The 20,697-nt window shown below is 41.1% G+C and overlaps 1 protein-coding gene across 7 annotated transcripts in view; it reads right to left on the bottom strand.

Moving 5' to 3' along the window:
• ptchd1 (patched domain containing 1) overlaps window positions 1–20,697 on the bottom strand; it is a 70,188-nt gene that overhangs the window by 44,568 nt on the left and 4,923 nt on the right. For 2 of the 7 annotated variants that reach the window (XM_073046032.1, XM_073046031.1), the window contains exon 1: window positions 1,772–2,223. The exons of 4 other annotated variants lie outside the window; for them this stretch is intronic. The gene's annotated coding sequence lies outside the window, so the exon portion shown is untranslated. Of the gene's footprint in view, window positions 1–1,671; window positions 2,224–20,697 lie in introns of those variants that run through there. One more of the 7 variants, XM_073046030.1, reaches the window with a different exon arrangement.

Here is a 20,697-nt window from a genome sequence, read left to right as displayed (position 1 = left end):
CACAATTTGTTCAGCCAGGCCAGTTTCAGTTTGGACATTGTAATTTTGTTTATGCTCACTTTCATTCCTAACTGCAACTTAATTGCATCTCTGTCTGCTGTTTCCATTGATATAGCTATTTCAACTGCCTCTTTAAATGTAAGTTGTGCTTCAGTTAGGAGCCATTTTTGAATGCTTTCTTATAATCCACAATCCAAATGATTTCTCAATGCACCAATAATCTATCACTGAACTGACAATGTTCAATCTTTTCAATTCAGCCACGTACATTGAAATAGACTTCCCTTCCTTTTGATTCCACTTATGAAACCTAAAGCATTCTGCAATCAACAATGGCTTCAGTTCTAAATGTTCCTGCATTCATTTCCTATCAGCAAAGTTCATTTCAGCTAGATTAGTTGAAGCCATTAAGCTTCAAAGCAAACTGTATATCTTTAAATACAATGCACTCAGCAAAACTGGCACTTGTTTCTCATTGGCTATTCCATTTGCTTTAAAATACTGCTCAATCTGTTCAGTATACATATTCCAGTTTCCTTTAGTGTAATCAAATGTGTCAATCTTTCTGATGTAACCAGCTATTCCTACTCTTTTTTAATGATTATTATCAATGATAGTCACTGTTTATGAACTCGTGAATTCTTCTGTATTCTGCCCTTTTTTTAAACTCAACTGTCTTTCTTTTTTCAAAGAAGACATGCTGTTTCAAAGAATTTTTAAATTTGACCATTTCTCGCTGCACTTTAAAAAAATTGGAACATCTAACTGGGCTTCAACAAGTAGGTAGCCACCTCGGGTTTGTTTTAAAAACACCTCTTCGCCGCTGTTTTGCTTTGTAATTCCAAAACATAAAACTAATTTAAAGGAACAGACAGATAGCCCAAAATGTGAGTCTAACTTTGAACTTTAACTTTGTACTTACTTTAAGTGAGGTGCACACGTCCCACATGGTAGCGTAATGACATATGCAATTCACTTATTTTTGCATATAACCTGCAATGCATTATGTAAACAAAAATGCTCATATATATTTATATTACTAAAATATTAAATGCACATTTAAATATTTCCAGTTTCTACCAAAACTAATTCTATATTGTGATTTTTATAAATGAATGTCTTTTCTGACTTCCTTTCTGATTTCATCCTTTATTATCAGAGATACCCACTTTCTACCTTTTCTTCTAAATTTTCAAGTACAACAGTCCCTGTCAATGTAAGCATTGTCATCCATTGAATTACTTGAGCATGCACGCTTGCTTAAGTATGGCATTGATTCCAAGAGTAACAATACACCGATCATATGCTGGAAATTCAGAGCAACACACTCAAAATGCTGGAGGATCTCAACAAGTCAGGCAGCATCTGTGGAAATGAATAAACAGTCGACATTTTGGGATGAAACTCTTCATCAGTTAGAAAATCATATTTATAAATTACTGAGGCAATGCATTATCATGTGACTATTCCATCCAAAGAACATACTCTTAGAATCAAGATTGTTTAATCATATTTCCAGTTCACAAGTGTAAAGGAGAATGAAATAATTGTTACTCCAGATCTGATATGGCACCAAAAAAAAACACAGTAAGATAAAGAACACAATAAATATGAAAACATAAGACAGCTTATATACATAGATTGATTGCATGGCCATAAAATGATACATACACAGTAGTATCCATATATAAGCTGACTCTGACATGAAATGATAAATTAGTGGGAGCTGTGGAGAGCTGGGCTAATGGGTGGAGGTATTGATCAGCCTTACCGATCAGGGAAAGAAACTGTTTTTGAGTCTGAGTCTAGTGGTCCTGGCATAGATGCTATATAATCTCCTCTCTGATAGGTCCACGAGCAGGTTGGGAGGGATCCTTTATGATGTTACTGGTATACATGTCCTTGATCGTGGTAGTTTTGTGCTGATGATGTGTGGAACAGTTTTGACTACCTGTTGCAGAACCTTGCTGTCTGCTGCAGTGATGTTTCCGTACTATGCTGCGATGCATAGAATGCATCTGTAGAATGATGTGCATAGTTCAGCTCTCTTCAGAAAGTATGGTATTGGTGAGCTCTCCTGATGGTGTATAATGTATTCGAGGACCATGAGAGGTTGTGCGAGATGTGTACACTGGAATTGAAACAGCTTCCGATGTTAAGAGGGTTGTGAGTAGTACAAGTTCTCCTTAGATTGATAACCATCTCCTCTATCTTGTTGACATTGAGGAAGAGCTAATTTGCCTGGCACTCTTCCATCTCCTCTCTGTAGTCCATCTCATCGTTGTTGGTGATGAGCCCCACCACTGTCATGTCATCAGCGAACTTAATGATGTGATTACTTGGGTGCTTGGCCGTGTTGTCATGTGTGATGAGAATGTACAGCAATGGGCTCAGCACACGGTCCTCGGGGCACCTCTGTTGAAGATGAATGGGAGGGAGATACAGTTGTGCATCTTGACTATCAGGTCTCTTAGTTAGGAAGTCCAACACCCAGGTGCACAGCAGTGTGTTTAGACCAAGGAGTAGGAGTTTGTTCACCAGTGTCTGAAGATAATGGTGTTGAATGCCAAACTGAAATCCAGAACCAGCAACAGAGTCCTTGTTTTCTAGGTGTGTCAGGGCCAGATGCATGACAGATGCTATGGAGTCTGTCATAGAGCAGTTCTGTCAGTAAGCATATTGGTGAGTGTCCAGTGTGGCAGGAATGGAGATTTTGATAAGTACCATCATCAATCATTCAAAGCACTTCATGATGATGGGCAGTAGTCATTTAGTTCTGAGGTGCAGTGATGGTGGCTGATTTGAAGCATATGGGGACAGCAGCCTGGATGAGTGAATTGTTGAAGATGCCTGTGACAACACCAATGAACTGGTGTGCACACCGCACATTCCTGAGTATTCAGCCTTTGTGATGTAGAGGAAATTCACCAGAGTTTTTACCTGACTGAGGTACACAAAATTATGAGGGGCAGAGAGGGATAAACAGACCATTAGCAGAGGCATCTAGAGGTAACAGAGTAAGGTAAATGGTAGGAGATTCAAGGGTATTATTTTGTTCCCAGACAGTGATTGAAATCTGAAAACCACCACCTGATGGGCTGGTGGAGACAACCAGCACTTAAAAAGAATTTAGATGAGTATAGCATACAAGACCAAGTACTGGGAAATGGAATTAGTATAGAAAATGATTTGATGACCAGAATGATAGATTGAAGGGTCTGCTGTAAGTCTTAATGGTATTTCATGGCCCTCGCCTTGATGCATGCTTTTACTGACAGTCAGATATGCACAAGTATACATTAATATCAGGAGACGAACGAGAGACGGATTTATTCTGAAGGCTAAACCTCAGTCTTCCACTAAAGACTTTTTTTGTATGGCTGACCTTGTTTGTTCACAGTGAATGAGAGAAAGGCATTGTTGCAAGGCAGGAATCATTTGAAAAGAATAAGTCTCGTTGGGAATGAGTTTTACTTCAGCCAATAAAAGAAAGGTGTAACCAGAGCAGCCGCTGTTGGAGTGAACCAATGTTAGAGTGGGAGACTTCAGCTCAAAAGCTAGAGCAAGCACAGGCAGAGCTTCTAAATATTTTTTTCCCTCTTTCTATGTCTATTAGTGCGTAGCTAGTGAGCTGAGAATGGGCCCAGAGTCTATGTTCTTTGTATGAGATATGGGAACTCAGAGACCCTGATAACTATATCTGCATGAAGTGCACCAAGCTTCAGCTCCTTAGACAGTCACAGTGTTAAGGAAATAGAGCTGCAGCTCGATGACTTTAGGTCATACGGAAAAATAAAGAGGTGATAGATAGGACTACAAGGAGGTAGTCACCCCTTAGTTGCAAGAGGTAGGTACCTGGGTAACTGTCAGGAGAGGGAAAGGGAATACACATTCAGTGCAGAGTACCCCTGTGGCCATTCTCAGTAATTCCATTTTCAGTATTTTCATTCTCAGTGATACCATTCTCAGTATTTCATTTTGGATACTGTTGGGGGGGCAGCTTATGGGGGGGGGGGGTAGCCACAGCAACCAGGTCTCTGGCACTGAATCTAGCTCTGTAGATCAGAAGGGAAGGGAAGAAGAGGAGTGCAGTATTGATAGGGAATTCCACAATTAGAGCAGCAGACAGAAGATTCTGTGGACGTGAAAGAGAAATCCTGGTGGTATGTTGCCTCCCAGGTGCCAGGGTTAGGGATGTCTCAGAATGGGTCCACAGCATTCTAAAGGGGGAGAGTGAACAGCCAGAAGTCATGGTACATATTGGTATCAGCAACAAAGTTAGGAAATGGAAGGAGGTCCTGAAGAGATAATATAGGGAGTTAGGTAGAAAGCTGAAAAGCACAAACTCCTGGGTAGTAATCTCTGGATTGCTGCTGAGCCACATGCCAATGAGGGTAAAAATAGAATGATATGTCAGATGAATGCATGACTGAGGAGTTGGTGCAGGGGGCAGGGCTTTAGATTTCTGGATCATCAAGATCTCCTTTGGGGAAGCTATGACCTGCACAAAAGGGACAGGGTACACCTGAACTCAAGGGGACCAATATCCTTGTAGGCAGGTTTGCTAGAGCCATTGTGGAGGATTTAAACTAATTTGGCAAGGGGACAGAACCAGAATGATAGGGCTGAAGATGGTATACAAGTAGATGCAGTATGTAGTGACACTGAGGAAGAACAGACAGATGATAGGGCAAAATTGCAGTCCGTGGAATAAGTTAAAGTGTAACAGGGGCCAAAATCAAAAAAGATGATGAATACAGAACTAAAGGTGTTATATTTGAAAGCACACAGTATACACAATAAGGTAGATGATCTTATAGTGCAGTTAGAGTTTGGCATGTATGATGTTGAGGACATCACAGAGTCATGGCTGAAAGAAGATCACAGTTGGGAGATAAACATTCAAGGACACTCATTGTTTCAGAAGGACAGGCAGGTAAGCAGAGTGACAGGGTGGCTCTGTTGGTAAAAAAAAATTAAATCAAATCCTTAGAAAGAAGTGACATGGGACCAGAAGATGTAGAGTCCTTGTGGGCAGAGTGAAGAAACTGCAAGGGTAAAAATACCCCTGATGGGAGTTGTATACAAGCTCCCAAACAGTAGTCAGGATGTGGGCTACAGGTTACAATGAGAGATAGAAAAGGCATGTAAAAATCTCCAATAGTCATGGGGGATTTCAATATGCAGGTAGATTAGGAAAATCAGGTTAATGCTAGAATGCCTACAAGATGACTTTGTAGAGCACCTTGTGGTTGAGTCCACTAGGGAAAAGGCAATACTGGATTGAGTGTTGTGTAATGAATCAGATTTTATTAGGAAGTTCAAGGTAAAGGCATCCTTAGAAGGCAGTGATCATAATATGATCATAATGTAGTCTGAGAGGGAGAAGATAAAGTCAGATATATCAGTATTACAGTGGAGTAAAGGGAATTACAGAGGCATGAGAAAGGAGCTGGCCAAAGCTGATTGGAAGGGTGCACAATAGCAATGGCTGAAATAGGCTGCCCTCCTTGTTTTCCTGCCTTGAAACATTTACAATGTACTGGTGCACTTCATGAAAATGTTATCAAAATTCAGTACAAGCAAAAATCCACTGCAAAATTAAGTGTGTCCAGAGTCCTGCTGTCCACAATACCACATTGCTGATGGTCACCTGATTTTGCACGGTGGACTTGAACACTGTTTGAATGGTGAGTTCAATTTTCATGAAGAGCACAACTGAAATTGCACTAGTCCCCGAGGTAAAATTCCTGTGGACTCAATACCTCCTCAATTAGCACATCTGTATTGTCACCATTGCCTTTCTCAGATTGTTGAACTTTAATTATAACACTTCTGTTTAATTACAACATCTACACTTTCACTGGATTGCAGTGAATGATAATGTCTTTGTGTGCTAAAAACCCTGATGAACAGTTACAGATGGAGCAATGTTTGTGATGCCTGGGCACGAGGACGACTTTTATAAAGCAAGAGAGTTGTTGTGAATCTTCATTACCTGTTTTTCATAGCCAAGGAAAGCTTATTCTGTCTTTGAATGGTTAGCCTTATGAAAGCTTGTCTAAGGTTTCTATGTATTCAGGGTGAGGTTTTCAGAAGTATTTTTTGATTATGCCTACAAGAGGTGAAGTGCAGACTGGGAGTCAGGCAGAAATCAAGGTATTTTGGCATTTCAGAGCAGGCATCTCTTCACTGCTGTCTGCTACAAGTCTCCTCCTTCAGCACCTCAGACTTTCACTCTTAATCCTGCTGGATTACAGTCTCCACTGGGCTTTCACGACAATTGTCGAAACCCCACTTCACTCCCTTACTGGGTCTCAGACTGAAACCAAAGGAGGGCAAGGACCCCAATTATCCATCAAGATCTAGACTTCAGTGTGATGGCTGAAACACAAACTATCCCTTAGTTTTGACTATGAAATATTTATTTCTTTCATGACAAGTTATACATCAAGGAGTGAAGACCCTTAGAATTCATGAAGAGCTCTGGTTCAGAAAGAGAGTCTAAAATGCAACGGTAGTGCAATCTACTGTTCCCTGAACCTTAGGTAAGTATGCAGGCTTTGCTCAACATGACTGGATCTACCTAAGGAAAAGTTATTAAATAGATATCATTAGAGACCTATCTCATGCTGAACTGTCAACTACCTGCTGTAATAAGGCACAGAATAGCTGGAATGATTTGGAAACTAGGAAAGTTAAGGTAACAGTGGACTTAATATCTACAAAAGCATGGATATAGGCAAAGCCCTGCCCACAGAAGATCACAAATTTCTGTCACTGTGACTTAAGAGAATCTTGGTTCTTTGTAAAGCTAGAATTGGGAGTGTAGCTTCTTAAATATTCCTGCTTTAGGGTATGTACTCCTTAACACTTCTTCTGCTTCTCTGTCAGAGGCCCTGAGCCTGTCTACCCTGACTTCCCCCTCCTGTTGTTTATTTCAGCTCACATGCATGCCCATATAAACAACCATAGCAAAAAGACAATGTACAGGAACATATGGTGGTGGTGTGTCCGTCTCCGGATTCACCTGCATCATTCCTTAGTGATTTAACTAAAGCACAAAATATGACCCATTTTTCTGCCATTGCTTAAAGGAGCATGGAGCAATTCATCTTTCCATCTGAATTCCATCCACCAAACATTCTCCTTACTCCTACTGGGCAGAAGATACAAAAGCCCGAAAGCACAAACCACCAGGCTCAAAGACACCTTCAATTCACTTGACTATTGAACAGTCCCCTAGTATGATTAAATCAACTCTTGATCTCATAATCTACCACATTATGGCCTTCTCTGTAACTTCCACCATCTCCAACAGGATCCCACCACCAACCACATCTTTCCCTCCCCCCCCCCCCCCCCCACCCATATTATACTTTCTGCAGAGATTGCTCCCTATGCGACTCCCTTTCCATTAATCTCTCCCCACTGATCTCCCTCCTGGCACTTAGCCTTGCAAACAGAATAGTGCTACACCCGGCCTACACCTCCTCCCTCACTATCATTCAGGGCCCAATCAGTCCTTCCAGGTGAGGTGACATTTCTGTGAGTCTGTTGAGGTCATCTACTGTATCCAGTGCTCCCACTGTGGCTTCATGTATATTATTGAGAGTTGGCATAGATTGGAAAACCATTTCACTGAGCACCTATGCTCTGCTCGCCAGAAAATGCAGGATCTCTCAGTAGCCACCCATTTTAATTCCACTTGCCATTCACATTCCGACATATCCATCCATTGCCTCCGTCGCAATGAGGCCAACTTACGTTGGAGGAGCAACACTTTATAGTCCATCTGGGTAGCCTCCAACCTGATGGTGTGAACATCGATTTCTCAAACTTCTGGTAATGGCACCCCCTCTACCACCTCCACCCACCTTCACCATTCCCCATTCCCATTTCCCTCTCTCACTTATCTCCTTGCCTGTCCATCACCTTCCTTTGGTGCGCCTCCCCCTTTTCTTCCTTCCATGGCCTTCTGTCCTCTCCTATTAGATTGCCCCTTCTCCAGCCTCTATCTTTTTCACCAATCAACTTCACCACTCTGTCCCCCACCTCCTGCCCATGTTTCACCTATCATCTTGTATTTCTCACTCCACTCCCCTCCCCCCACCTTCTAACACTAACTTCCATTCTGTTTTCCTCAAGTCCTGCCAAAGGGTCTCGGCCTGAAACAATGACTATACTCTTCTCCACAGACGCTGTCTGGCCTGCTGAGTTCCTCCAGCATTTTGTGTCTGTTGCTTGGATTTCAAACATCTGCAGATTTCTCTTGTTTGTTATGGCCTTGCACCTTTTTGTCTGAGTGTACAGCTCTTCCGCTGTAACACATTATTCTGCACTCTGTTATTGTTTACCCCTGTACTATCTCAATAGACTGCTGGGATAAATGATCTGTATAGATGACATATGCAAAATAAAGCTTCTCCACTGTACCTCAGTACATGTGACGATAATAAACCAATTTACCAACTTAAACTTGAAATACCTGCTGTTCACTGGTCTGTATTGTGACAGGAAGTGCACTTCATCAAACTGCACAATTCACACAAAACGGCAATGCACTGAAGACTTACAAGGAAAACCACTGCGTTTTTAATGGTACAGTATTTACGTCATTTCTCTTGCTTTCTCTCACCATTTAGGAAGTACTCTACTTTACCTTTCTTGGGCCCAAAATAAACTTGCACTTGGTCATGCCAAACTTCATCCATCTACCCTTAATTCATTATTGTATCTTTACAAGTATCTTCTTAATCTATATTACTTACTGCCCTTCTTAAATTTCTGTCACCTGAAAAATTGGGTACATAACTATTTAACCCTATATCCAAGTCATTAACAGGATGTTAAAAGTTAAGACACAAGAAACTGCAGTGTTGGAACCTGGCGCAACAAACAATCTGTTGGAGGAACTTAGCAGGTTGAGCAGCATCTGCTAGGGGAGCAGAAATGTAGACATTCCAGGTCAGTACAGAGAATAGACCTGAAGGCAAATTAAATTGTTAAGTTATGATAATAAAAACTATTTTACCATCAAACCATCACAGATGCTACTCAATCCCCAGTAATCTAATATTATCCTCCCTTTCTATTCTCAGTCCTGATGCAGGGTCACAACCCAAAACAGTGACCATCAGAATCACAGATTTATAATCAACGACGTACAGTTGCAAGAAAAAGTTTGTGCACCCTTTGCAATTACCTGGTTTTCTGCATTAATTAAATTAAAATGTGGTCACTCAAAGCTGCTACGCAGGTTGATTCTGTGGTTAAGAAGGCATAGGTGCATTGGCCTTCATCAACCATGGGATTGAGTTTAGGAGCCGAGAGGTAATGTTGCAGCTAGAAAACAACACTGGTCAGACCCCACTTGGAGTACTGTGCTCAGTTCTGGTCATCTCACTACAGGAAGAATGTGGAAACCATAGAAAGGGTGCAGAGGAGATCGTCAAGGATGTTGCCTGGATTGGGGAGCATGCCTTATGAGAATAGGTTGAGTGAACTCAGCCTTTTCTCCTTGGAGTGATGGAGGATGAGAGGTGACCTGATAGAGGTGTACAAGATGATGAGAGGCATTGATTGTGTGGAGAGTCAGAGGCTTTTCCTAGGTCTGAAATGGCTAACATGAGGACACAGTTTTAAGGTGCTTGGAAGTAGGTACAGAGGAAATGTCAGAGGTAAGTTTTACGCAGAGAGTGGTGAGTGCGTGGAATGGGCTCCGGCGGCAGTGGTGGAGGCAGAAATGTTAGGGTATTTTAAGAGACTCCTGGATAGGTACATGGAGCTTAGAAAAAGAGGGCTGTGCATAAGCTTAGGTAGTTCTAAGATAAGGACATGTTTGGCACAGCTTAGTGGACCAAAGGGCCTGTATTGTGCAGTAGGTTTTCTATGTTTCTACGTTTTTCTATGTTACTAATCTTCATCTAAGTCATAATAATAGACAAATACAATCTGCCTAAAACACAAACAATTGTACTTCTTCTAATTGTACACTATTTAAACAATCACAATCTAAGTTCAAAAAAAGTATGTGAAACTCTGGGATAATGCCTTCTACAAAAGTTATTTGAACTCAGTTGTTCCAATCAATGAGATGAGAGTTGTAGAGGTACCCTGCCCTATAAAAAAGACACACAAAGTCAGGTTACTGACAGAGCCTGCTCTTCTGTTTATGTGCACCGTGCCTCAATTAAAACACCTTTCAGAGGGCCTTAGAAGAAGAATTGTAGAGATGCATGAAGCTGGAAAATACTATAAAAGCATTTCTAAGACTACAGTGTTTATCAGTCTACAGTAAAAGAAATTGTCTACAAATGGAGGAAATTCAGTACTGTTACTACTCTCCCTGGAAGTGGACATCTGCAAAGATCACACCAAGAGCACAACGTGCAGTGTTGAAGGAGATAAGAAAGAACCCAAAGTTAACAGCAAAAGACCTGCAAAAATCTCTAGGACATGCTAAAGTCTCCGTTCATGTGTCCACTATAAGAAAAACACTGAACAAGAATGATGTTAATGGAAAGACACCATGGAGGAAACCACTGCTCTCCAAAAATGTCAGGGTAGTGCTCTGTCACCTGAAGCCTTATAGAGCTGGGTGATGCAACAAGACAAAAATCCAAAACGCAAGAGTAAATCAACAATAGAATGGTTTAAAAAAGAACATTCATGTTTTGGAATGACCAAGTCAGAGTCCTGACCTTAACCTAATTGAGATGTTGTGGCATAACCTAAAGAAGGCTGTTCATGTAAGGTATCCCAGAAATATTGATGAACTGGAACAATTTTGTATGGACAAATGGTCTAAAAGTCCTCCTCACCATTGTGCAATTCTGATCAGCAGCTTCAGGAAACATTTTGTGGAGGCTTTTGCTCCTAAAGGAGGTTCTACCAGTTACTAAATACAAGGGTTCACATACTTTTTCTAGCCTGAACTGCAAATAATTAAACAATGTGTTCTAGAGACATGAAAAATACAATTGTTTGTGTTTTATTAGTTTAGGCAGATTGTGTTGGTCTATTATTGTTGGTCTAGATGAAGCTCAAACCATATTTTATGGGTAATTAATGCAGAAAACCAGGTTCACAAACTTTTTCTTGGAACTCTCGGTCATGAAATTTGTTGTTCTGTGACACTAGTACAGTGCAAGATTGAAAAATTACTGAAAAAATAAATAGGTATGCAAGAGGAATAACGAGGTAGTGCTCATGAACTTAGACCAATTGGAAATCTAATGACAGAGGAGAAATATCTGTTCCTAAAACACTGAGCGTAGGTCTTCAGGCTCCTATGCCTCCTCGCCAATGGTAGTAATAAGAAAACGCATATCTGGGATCCTGAGGGTCCTTAATGATGGATCAGTCTTCTTGAGGAGTGCCTTTTGAAGATGTCCTCGATGGTGGGGCAAGTCGTGCCTGTAATGAAGCTGGCTGAGTTTACAGCGCTCAGCAGCTCATTCGGTTCTGCACATTGGAGCCTCTACACCAGATGATGGTGCAATCCGTCAGAATGCTCTCCATTGTACATTTGTAGAGACGTGTAAGTATCTTTGGTGACGTACACCACAATCTAGTTTAGTGGTCAGTGCAGTTCGGGACATTGGAGTTCAGAGCTCATTTCTGGCGTCCTCTATAAGCAAGTTTCTGCATTCCTTCCCATGAGTGTGTGGGCTTTTATGGGTGTACCGATTAGTAGGAAAGACGTACCAATTAGTAGGTCACATGTTCTGTGATTAGACTAAGAGTTAAATCAGTGAGTTGCAGGGTGGTGCAGCTCAAAGGGCCTATTCTGTGCTGTATCTCTAAATAAAATAAAATAAATACCAAATTTAAAACTCCTAATGAATTACAGTAATGCATAATTACATCAATGCGTTGGACCCAACATAGGTTCTCTGAAATTTTGATGCACAGGAACTTGAAACTGCTCACCCATCCCGCCACTCATTGAAGTCTGTATGTGTTCTCTCAATCTCTCCTTCCTGAAGTCCACAATCAATTCTTTTTTCTTGCAAATTTGTTTTGCAACACCTCTTAACTATCCGATCTATCTCAATCCTCTACGCTGTCTGAGATTCTGCCAACAGAGGTATCAAGGCAAATTTAAAGATGACATAAAACCTGTGTCACCATCCAGATGATATTCCACTCACTCAATTATTCCAGAAGTTTAAATTTAGCTCCAGATTCCAGAGTCTGCAATTGCTCATGTCTCCAGATTCATAGAAAATAGAACAGTACAGACCCTTCAGCCCACTATGTTGTGCAACCAATATAAACCTACTTCACAATAAATCTAACCCTTCCCTCCTACACAACCCATACCCTCCATTTTTCTTACATCCATGTGCCTATCTAAGAGTCTCTTAAACGTCCCTATTCTATTGTCCCCTACCACGACCATAGAATTGTATTCCAGGCAACTACTACTATCTGTGTAATAAAAATAGTTCTCCTAATTTCTTTGTCATTCCTCCCAATCAATTCCTACCCCCAATCAAAAAGTAACTACTTTTTTTAAAAGTTGGAAATCAGCTAGAACTTGGGAAGTTCATTGTACCCAATACTTTTTCTTCGTTTCCAATGCTGAATTAGGCTTTCTGTCAGACTTCTTTCTAAAAGACTTTTCTGATCCCTAACCCCACTCCAAAAAAACAAAACACTTCAAAGTTGACAATTATCATCTTATCCATCATTATATCATCTCCATCTGTTCTCAGTGGACCAGTAAGTGGCTGAGTCACTGCCAGAGGAAGTTTCACTTCTGGTCGCGAGCACACATACACATAGAGGATTACGGAATACAGTACCAGAGGAATTAGTGCAATTGCTGATACTCAGGGATGTGCTAGGCCTGGGAACCTACAAGTTTCCTTTTCTTTCTGATTGATTTTTTCAAATATTACATATGTATTATTTTACATATTCAATTTTTTCAGTGCTTAATATTATTTGATTTTAGCATTTATTTTGAGGTCCTCGTTCCTGTATCTCTTCTGTATCCAGTTCATTGGATGACTTCTTTTCTTAGGAGCTTACATTGATCACTTCTTTTATAACACAATCTACTTGTGTCCCATCATTTCTTTAATATAGTAAATATGTTGAAATGGAGCATCACCAAATGTAGTCAATCATGGCCCAGTTAGCGGAACATTTGCCTCTGAATCGCGTTCCAGGAATTTGAACTCAAAACATAAGTTGACATTCTGATGCTTTACAGGCGATGTGCCAAGTTTTCAAGGGAGACTTCTTTCATTTGGTTAAACTTGTCTGACTGATCCTCTTTACCAAAAAGGTTGTGGCCCAGAAATTGCGGTGAGGTTGTTGTGCTGAATACAATGACTTAGTTGTGAACCCATCACTGCCATCTTCAGTAGCCGCGTTGGGAGTATCATTTTTGGGATCAACATTAAGTCAGGGGCTCAGGGATGAGAGAGGGGCACATTTTGGAGGACCATTGGTTAGTGATGTTTCGCCAGAGGCTTATACCTTATGTACAAGAATGACAAATCAATGAATCGAGAAGTCAAGGTTTTGAGGGCCATCAATGATGAGATGTGGGGTCAGCTCAGCAAGGTGGATTGAGGCCAATTATGGAGGGTTAGGCCATGGATTAAACAGTAAGAAGATCGAAATGGGTGGAATTGGAACCTGGGCTAATAAGAGCAGGAGTTTTACAGCCTGGGCTGATCATAAGCATAGCGTGGATCATCTGAGCACATCAAAGGGGTGGAGTCTGATCCTGGGTTCATCATGGGCTTGGGTGTTATGGGACTCACTGAAGTTGAATGGGAGGGTAAGGGGAGGAACTGAAGTGTAGATAATTATTGGAACATTCTGTACTGTAGGATTTTGAACACTGTCAATTAAAGGCTGCCCATACCAGGGCACTTCTGTGACGATAATATAAATATTCTTGGAAATGATATAAGTTCATGTTAACTTATGTTTTCTCCTCATCTTGTAATGCACTGTGCTACTGCTGCAAAATGCTAATTTTCATTGTATTTATTAGCTCTGTATGTATGCTTCTGACAACAATAAACATGAAGTGGAAGTGAATCAAGGGTAAGGATGTCACTTCATGCACTTCAGTCAGAATCTCAGCTGAATGCGACTGGTCAAATTTCTGGGGTGATATAATAATCAACCCCTCATGTTCTATTCTGAAACAATGACACCGAGTACTGGAAAAACATTCACATTTCTAGACCCATAAGCTAGTATAAGGGTAAACATGAGGAAATCTGCAGATGCTGGAAATTCAAACAACAACACACACAAAATGCTGGTGGAACACAGCAGGCCAGGCAGCATCTATAGGAGAAGTACTGTCGACGTTTCGGGCCGAGACCCTTCGTCAGGACTAACCGAAAGGAAAGATTTGAAAGTAGTGGGGGAAGGGGAAATGCAAAATGATAGGAGAAGACCGGAGGGGGTGGGATGAAGCTAAGAGCTGGAAAAGTGATAGGCGAAAGTGATACAGAGCTGGAGAAGGGAAAGGATCATGGGATGGGAGGCCTCGGGAGAAAGAAAGGGGGAGGGGAGAACCAGAGGGAGATGGAGAACAGGCAAACAACTAAATATGTCAGGGATGGGCTAAGAAGGGGAGGAGGGGCATTAACAGAAGTTAGAGAAGTCAATGTTCATGCCGTCAGGTTGGAGGCTACCCAGCCGGTATATAAGGTGTTGTTCCTCCAACCTGAGTTTGGATTCATTTTGACAGTAGAGGAGGCCATGGATAGACATATCAGAATGGGAATGGGACGTGGAATTAAAATGTGTGGCCACTGGGAGATCCTGCTTTTTCTGGCGGACCGAGCGTAGGTGTTCAGCGAAACGGTCTCCCAGTCTGCGTCGGGTCTCACCAATATATAAAAGGCCACACCGGGAGCACCGGATGCAGTATACCACACCAGCCGACTCACAGGTGAAGTGTCGCCTCACCTGGAAGGACTGTCTGGGGCCCTGAATGGTGGTGAGGGAGGAAGTGTAAGGGCAGGTGTAGCACTTGTTCCGTTTACAAGGATAAGTGCCAGGAGGGAGATCGGTGGGAAGGGAAGGGGGAGACAAGTGGACAAAGGAGTCGTGTAGGGAGTGACCCTGCGAAAAGCAGAAAGGGGGGGGGAGGGAAAGATGTGCTTGGTAGTATAAGTATAAGGGTTTTTTTTGTCCTGTGTGAAATCCTGAAAAATATTCATCCCTCAATTAGCATCACAATAAACACAATTATATGGTTATTATCACATGCTGATATCAGGTGCAAATTAACACCACAGTTCCTACATTATAAGTAGCAACACTTCAAAAGACAACATAGCAAAAGCATCTCAAGACATCTCACAGTAATGCAACTGAACCACTTTTAGCATTCAGCTGTATGGAAAGGTATTAAAACAGAAGTCCAAAAGCTGCATCAAAGAGGCAAATTTCGCAAAGCAACAAAACTGTAAAGGCTTAAAGAGGAATTCCAGAGCTTGGGACCAAAGCAGCTAAAGACACATCCAACTGCACAGGAGTTTTTTTTTAATGGAGCTGTGCAAATAGACCAGAACTGGAGCACAGATCAAGTCAAAGTTGAGTGTATAGTCATATGCACAAGTACATATATGCAAAGGTGCAATGAAACTTGTAGCAACATCTTAGGCACGTAACATCAGATGCACACATTTTCAAGAAAAATATGAACTGTACACATTTTACAAGAAACAACACAATTAGAACAAAAAAAATTACATTGTGTACAAAGTGGTCATAGTGTTGCTATACTAAGGTTGTGATTAGGGTTGTGGAGGTTAGCTCAAGAACTGAAAAATTGAAGGGTAATAGTTATTCTTGAAAATTCCAAACTTCAAAGCTCAAAATAAATGTATTATCAAAGTACAGTGGTGCTAGAAAGTTTGTGAACCCTGTAAAATTTTCTCTATTTCTGCATAAATATGACTTAAAATATGATCAGATCTTCAAGTAAGTACTAAAACTAGATAAAGAGAACCCAATTAAATAAATACCACAGAAGGTCTCAGTCAGAAACGTTGACTGTACTTTTTTCTATAGATGATGCCTGGCCTACTGAGTTCCTCCAGCATTTTGTGTGTGTTACAAAACGTTATACTTGTTCATTTATTTATTGAGAAAAATGATCCAATATAACATGAATTTGTTGGAAAAATTATGTGAATGTTTGTTTTCAGTAACTGGTGTGATCCCCTTGTACAGCAATAACTTCAGCCAAGTGTTGATCAGTCCTGCATATCAGCTTGGAGGAATTTTAGGCCATTTCTCCTTACAAAACTGCTTCAACTCCGGGATGTTGGTGGGCTTCCTTGCATAAACTGCTTGCTTCAGGTCCTTCCACAACATTTCTATAGGATTGAGGTCAGGGATTTGACTCGGCTATTCCAAATCACTAATTTTCTTCTTTTAAGCCATTCTGTTGTTGATTTAATCTTGTCTTTTGGATCATTGTCATGTGGCATTATCCAACTTCTATTAGGCTTCAGGTACAGACTGCTACCCTGACATTCTCCTGTAAAATATCCACAGAACATTGTCCGAGAAGCAATGTAGAACATCCAGGTGGTCTTTTGCAAACTTGAGACGTTTCTTCTGTAGTGTCCTTCCATGAACACCATTACTGTTCAGTGTTTTTCTTATAGTGGACACATGAACAGAGTTTTCAGCAAGTTCATGAGATTTCTGTAGGTCTCTCACTGTTAATGTCGGGTTCCTTTTCACCTCCTTCAATTGCTGACCCTTTCCACCTCCGACCCTCCGATGAAAACTGGTTTCCTTCTCCTGAAGTCAGTAATCAGCTCCTTGGTCTTGCTGACACTGAACAAGAAATTACTGTTAAAGGCACCACTCAGCCACCAGATTTTCAATTTCCCTCCTATATGCTGATTTATCACCACTTTTCACTCAGCCTATGATAGTGGTGAAACAAGTTGAGCAGGCGCAAAGCACACAGCCTGGTGGTTCACCTGTGCTGATGGAGATTGTGGAAAATGTTGTTGCCAATCCGATCTGACTGGGGTCTGCAATTGAGGAAATTCGAAGATCCAACTGCATAAGGAGTTATTGAGGCCAAGGTTATGAAGCTTATTGATTAGTTTTGAGGGTATGATGGTATTGAATGCTGATCTGTAGTCAATAAAGAGCATCCAGGTGCATGCATCTTTGCCTTCCAGATGTTCCAGGGTTGAGTGAAGAGCCAATGAGATGGGATCTATTATGGAACTGTTGCTCCTGTAGGCAAACTGGAGCAGATCCAAGTCACTTCTCAGGCAGGAGTTGATATGTTTCATCAGCAACCTATCAAAACACTCCATCACTGTGGATGTAGATGCTACTGGATAATAGTCACTGTGGCAGGTTACCACATTCTTCTTAGAGCCAGTATAATTGAAGTCTGCTTAAAGCAGGTGGGTACCTCAGACTGCTGGAGCAAGAGGTTAAAGATCTCAGTGAACACTCCAGCCAATTGATCAGCACAGGTTTTTAGTACTTGGCCGGTTACCCCATCCGGGCCAGATGCTTTTTGTTGTTTCACCTTCCTGAAGGCTGCTCACACTTATGTCTCAGACTGAAATCACACGATCATCGGGGCTGAGGAATTTGTGATGGTTCCTCCATTTTCTGACGAGCATAGAAGGTATTGAGCTCATCTGGAAGTAAAGCCCAGCTGTCACCATGTCGCTTGATTTTATCATGAAGTACGAAGCTCCACCTTTTGCCTCATTTGAATCAGCAGTTCGGTCCACTCTGTAAATCAAGAAGCCTTCAGGTCTGATCTCTGTATCTGGTGCGCTCGGAGAAATCCACATCTCAGTTAGGCATAGAACATAGCCTTCTCTCATTTCCCTCTGAAACAGCAATCTTGTCCTCGGGTTCTCAGTTTTGTTTTCCAGCGACAGTACATTTGCTAACAAGATGCTGGGTAGAAGGGGCCTCATCCCTCTGTGTTTCAGGCTAGCTTGGAGTGCCCGTCCCACCTCACTACTGGCCATGGCAGTGAACCTTCATCTGCCTAAAGGCACCATACCGGCCCAGTCTGCCGAGTCCTTCAGAAGATCATGAGATTTGTAGATCATTAAGTGATCCATGGATTTGTATAGGAAAGGGGGTAGACCACAGAGGTCTGTGGTTCTGATAGCAGAGGTAATGCTGGAGCTAAATAAGGATACTGCATCACAGAATAGAGGCACTGCAAGAGGATAGAACAGTCAAGCATGATTAAGTTGACAGGCAGGTCAAGAAAGTTGATAAGAGTTAATATGTTATGGTCACAGTCATAGAAGATATTGCTTACAATTCTGAAAGGAAATTTTAGTGATAACCCAGTGAAACTATAATACCCTGTTTCACCTACTAACTGTGGTTGGTTGATTGTACAAGTGGGTCATTTTGCACTTCCGTATGCTTTGTTCTCTGTAGCAAATTGTTTCTCAATAATTATTGTAAGTTTACCTGCCAACAGCAAAATGTTTAGATCTTTTAACGAAGACAAACTTACCTAAGCTTACAACTCTGATTATGTTCAACTTAAACAGCAAATAGCCAGGGAAAAATTTAGCATTTAGTGTCTTGCATTAATTTTTTATTAAATGCACATTGGTTGTTTGTCAGTCTTTATCTGCTTATGTATAATTTTTTGTAAATTATATTGTATTTCTTTTCCCTCCCTGTAAATGTCTGCAATCTCAATGTAGTATATCGTAACATATACATATGTACTTTGATAATATATTTTGAACTTGGAACCTGATGCAAATCTTAGTTATTTACTAATTAATTAGTTACTTACTAAGGGTTTTCTCACCTTATTTTAAATCAAGATTCTTATTTGAATGAAACATTCATTGAGACTGAATTTTAATTTCCCAATCACTGATCTGGAAAGGTCCTTAAGCATCTCCTTTTTGAAAGTAATAGGGCACATCTTTCTTTAGGGTGTCTCAAGGTGCAAGGAGCTGGATCCCATGACAGAGGGGAGCTTAAGGCCTGTCTGGGTGTGGGCAATAGTCCACACACACAGAATTGCTTTGACATCTGGTGAACCCATGCCTCCAAGTTCATCAGTATCCAAGTTGAGAACTAAACAAATGTGAAAACAGCAAACATTCAATCAAAATGTTTAAATAAATATTCAAGACAAAATTAAAACGTTAAAACATACAAAAAAATAACTGAAACATTTAAACAATTAACTGAAATAAAAAGCTCTGATGCAAGGTTTCGACAGATGCTGTTCTACCTGCTGAACTCCTCCGCCATTTTTATTTTGCCCCTGATTCCAGCATTTGCAGTCCTGTATGTCTCTACATAAAAAGCTCTGCTTGGCTTACTCCTGGCAACCAACTTCTCCCGTTCATTAGAATGGTTCTGCTGTACTTATGCCAAGCTCCACCGTGCACAGGCTCAGCAAAGAGTCATCTCAGTCTGAAAGCTAAGAAGTCTGTGTAAACATGCAGTGCCTTCTTGGATACTATCTTGGGTTTATCTGAGCAGCTAATCACATAGGTTGAAGAAAAAGAAATGCCACTGGCTTAGGGCCAGTGACATGAGTACAACCTTTTCCACATACACTCTACAATTCACTGTCTGAAAGGGTGGTGGAACCAGATTAAATTGCAATTTTCGAAAAGGAAATCGATAGATAGTAGTGGAAGAAAAACATTGCAGTACTGGGAGAAAGAGCTGGGAAATGCACTGAATGACTGAACCAGCAACGCACTGATGAAAGTCAGCAATCTGAAATGGGATAGTATGTCTAACATTCATGTCAAGAAAGAAGGGGAAGAGAGAGGGAGGAGGGGAAGGGAAAGGAAGAACAAATAAACAAGCTTGCTTTTATTTAGCACCTTCAGGTGCTCAGAATGTGCCAAACGTAGAGCCAATAAAACAAAAGTTAGCAGTCTAACATGCCAGCAAATTTGCACACTTTCCCACAAACAGTAATGTGATAAGCAGTTTTGCTAAGGTTAGTTGAGGGATGAATGCTTGTAGGTCACCTAGACAAAATCCAATGCACTCCTTCAAAGCATTGCCTCTGTTGCATCCAGCTCGGAGAGTAATTTTAATGATGAATTGGCATCTTATTCTGATATTATCTGGCATTCACAACTTTTAGGCTCAGAAGACAGAATGTTATTTGTGACACAAAGCTAAGGTTAGCATTTCACATACAGACCATAAAGACTGTAAGACATTGCAGTGGAATTAGGCCATTCAGCCCATCGAGTCTGCTCTGCCATTCCATCATGTTTGATTTCTTATCCCTCTCAACCCCACTCTCCTGCCTTCTACCTGTAACCTTTCATGCCCTGACTAATCAACAACCTATCACCTCCAACTTAAATATACCCAATGACTTGACCTCCACAGCCAATTGTGGCCATGAATTCCACACAGTCACCACTTTTTGGCTTTAGAAATGCCTCATCGCTGTTTTAAATGGATGTACTATTCTGAGCTGTGCCCTCTGGTCCTAGACTCACCCATTATAGGAAACATCCTCCCCACATCCACTTCAATATTCAGTAGGTTTCAGTGAGATCCACTCCCCCCACCCACCCCCATTCTTCTAAACTCAAGTGAGTACAGGCTCCTTATATATTAACCCTTTCATTTCAACAAATTATTCTCGTGAACCTCCTCTGGAGTCTCTCCAATGGCAGCACATCCTTTCTT

Source organism: Hemitrygon akajei, chromosome 5, assembly GCF_048418815.1.
Source record: "Hemitrygon akajei chromosome 5, sHemAka1.3, whole genome shotgun sequence".
Taxonomy (NCBI): domain Eukaryota; kingdom Metazoa; phylum Chordata; class Chondrichthyes; order Myliobatiformes; family Dasyatidae; genus Hemitrygon; species Hemitrygon akajei.
This window is presented reverse-complemented; position numbering and strand designations above follow the sequence as displayed.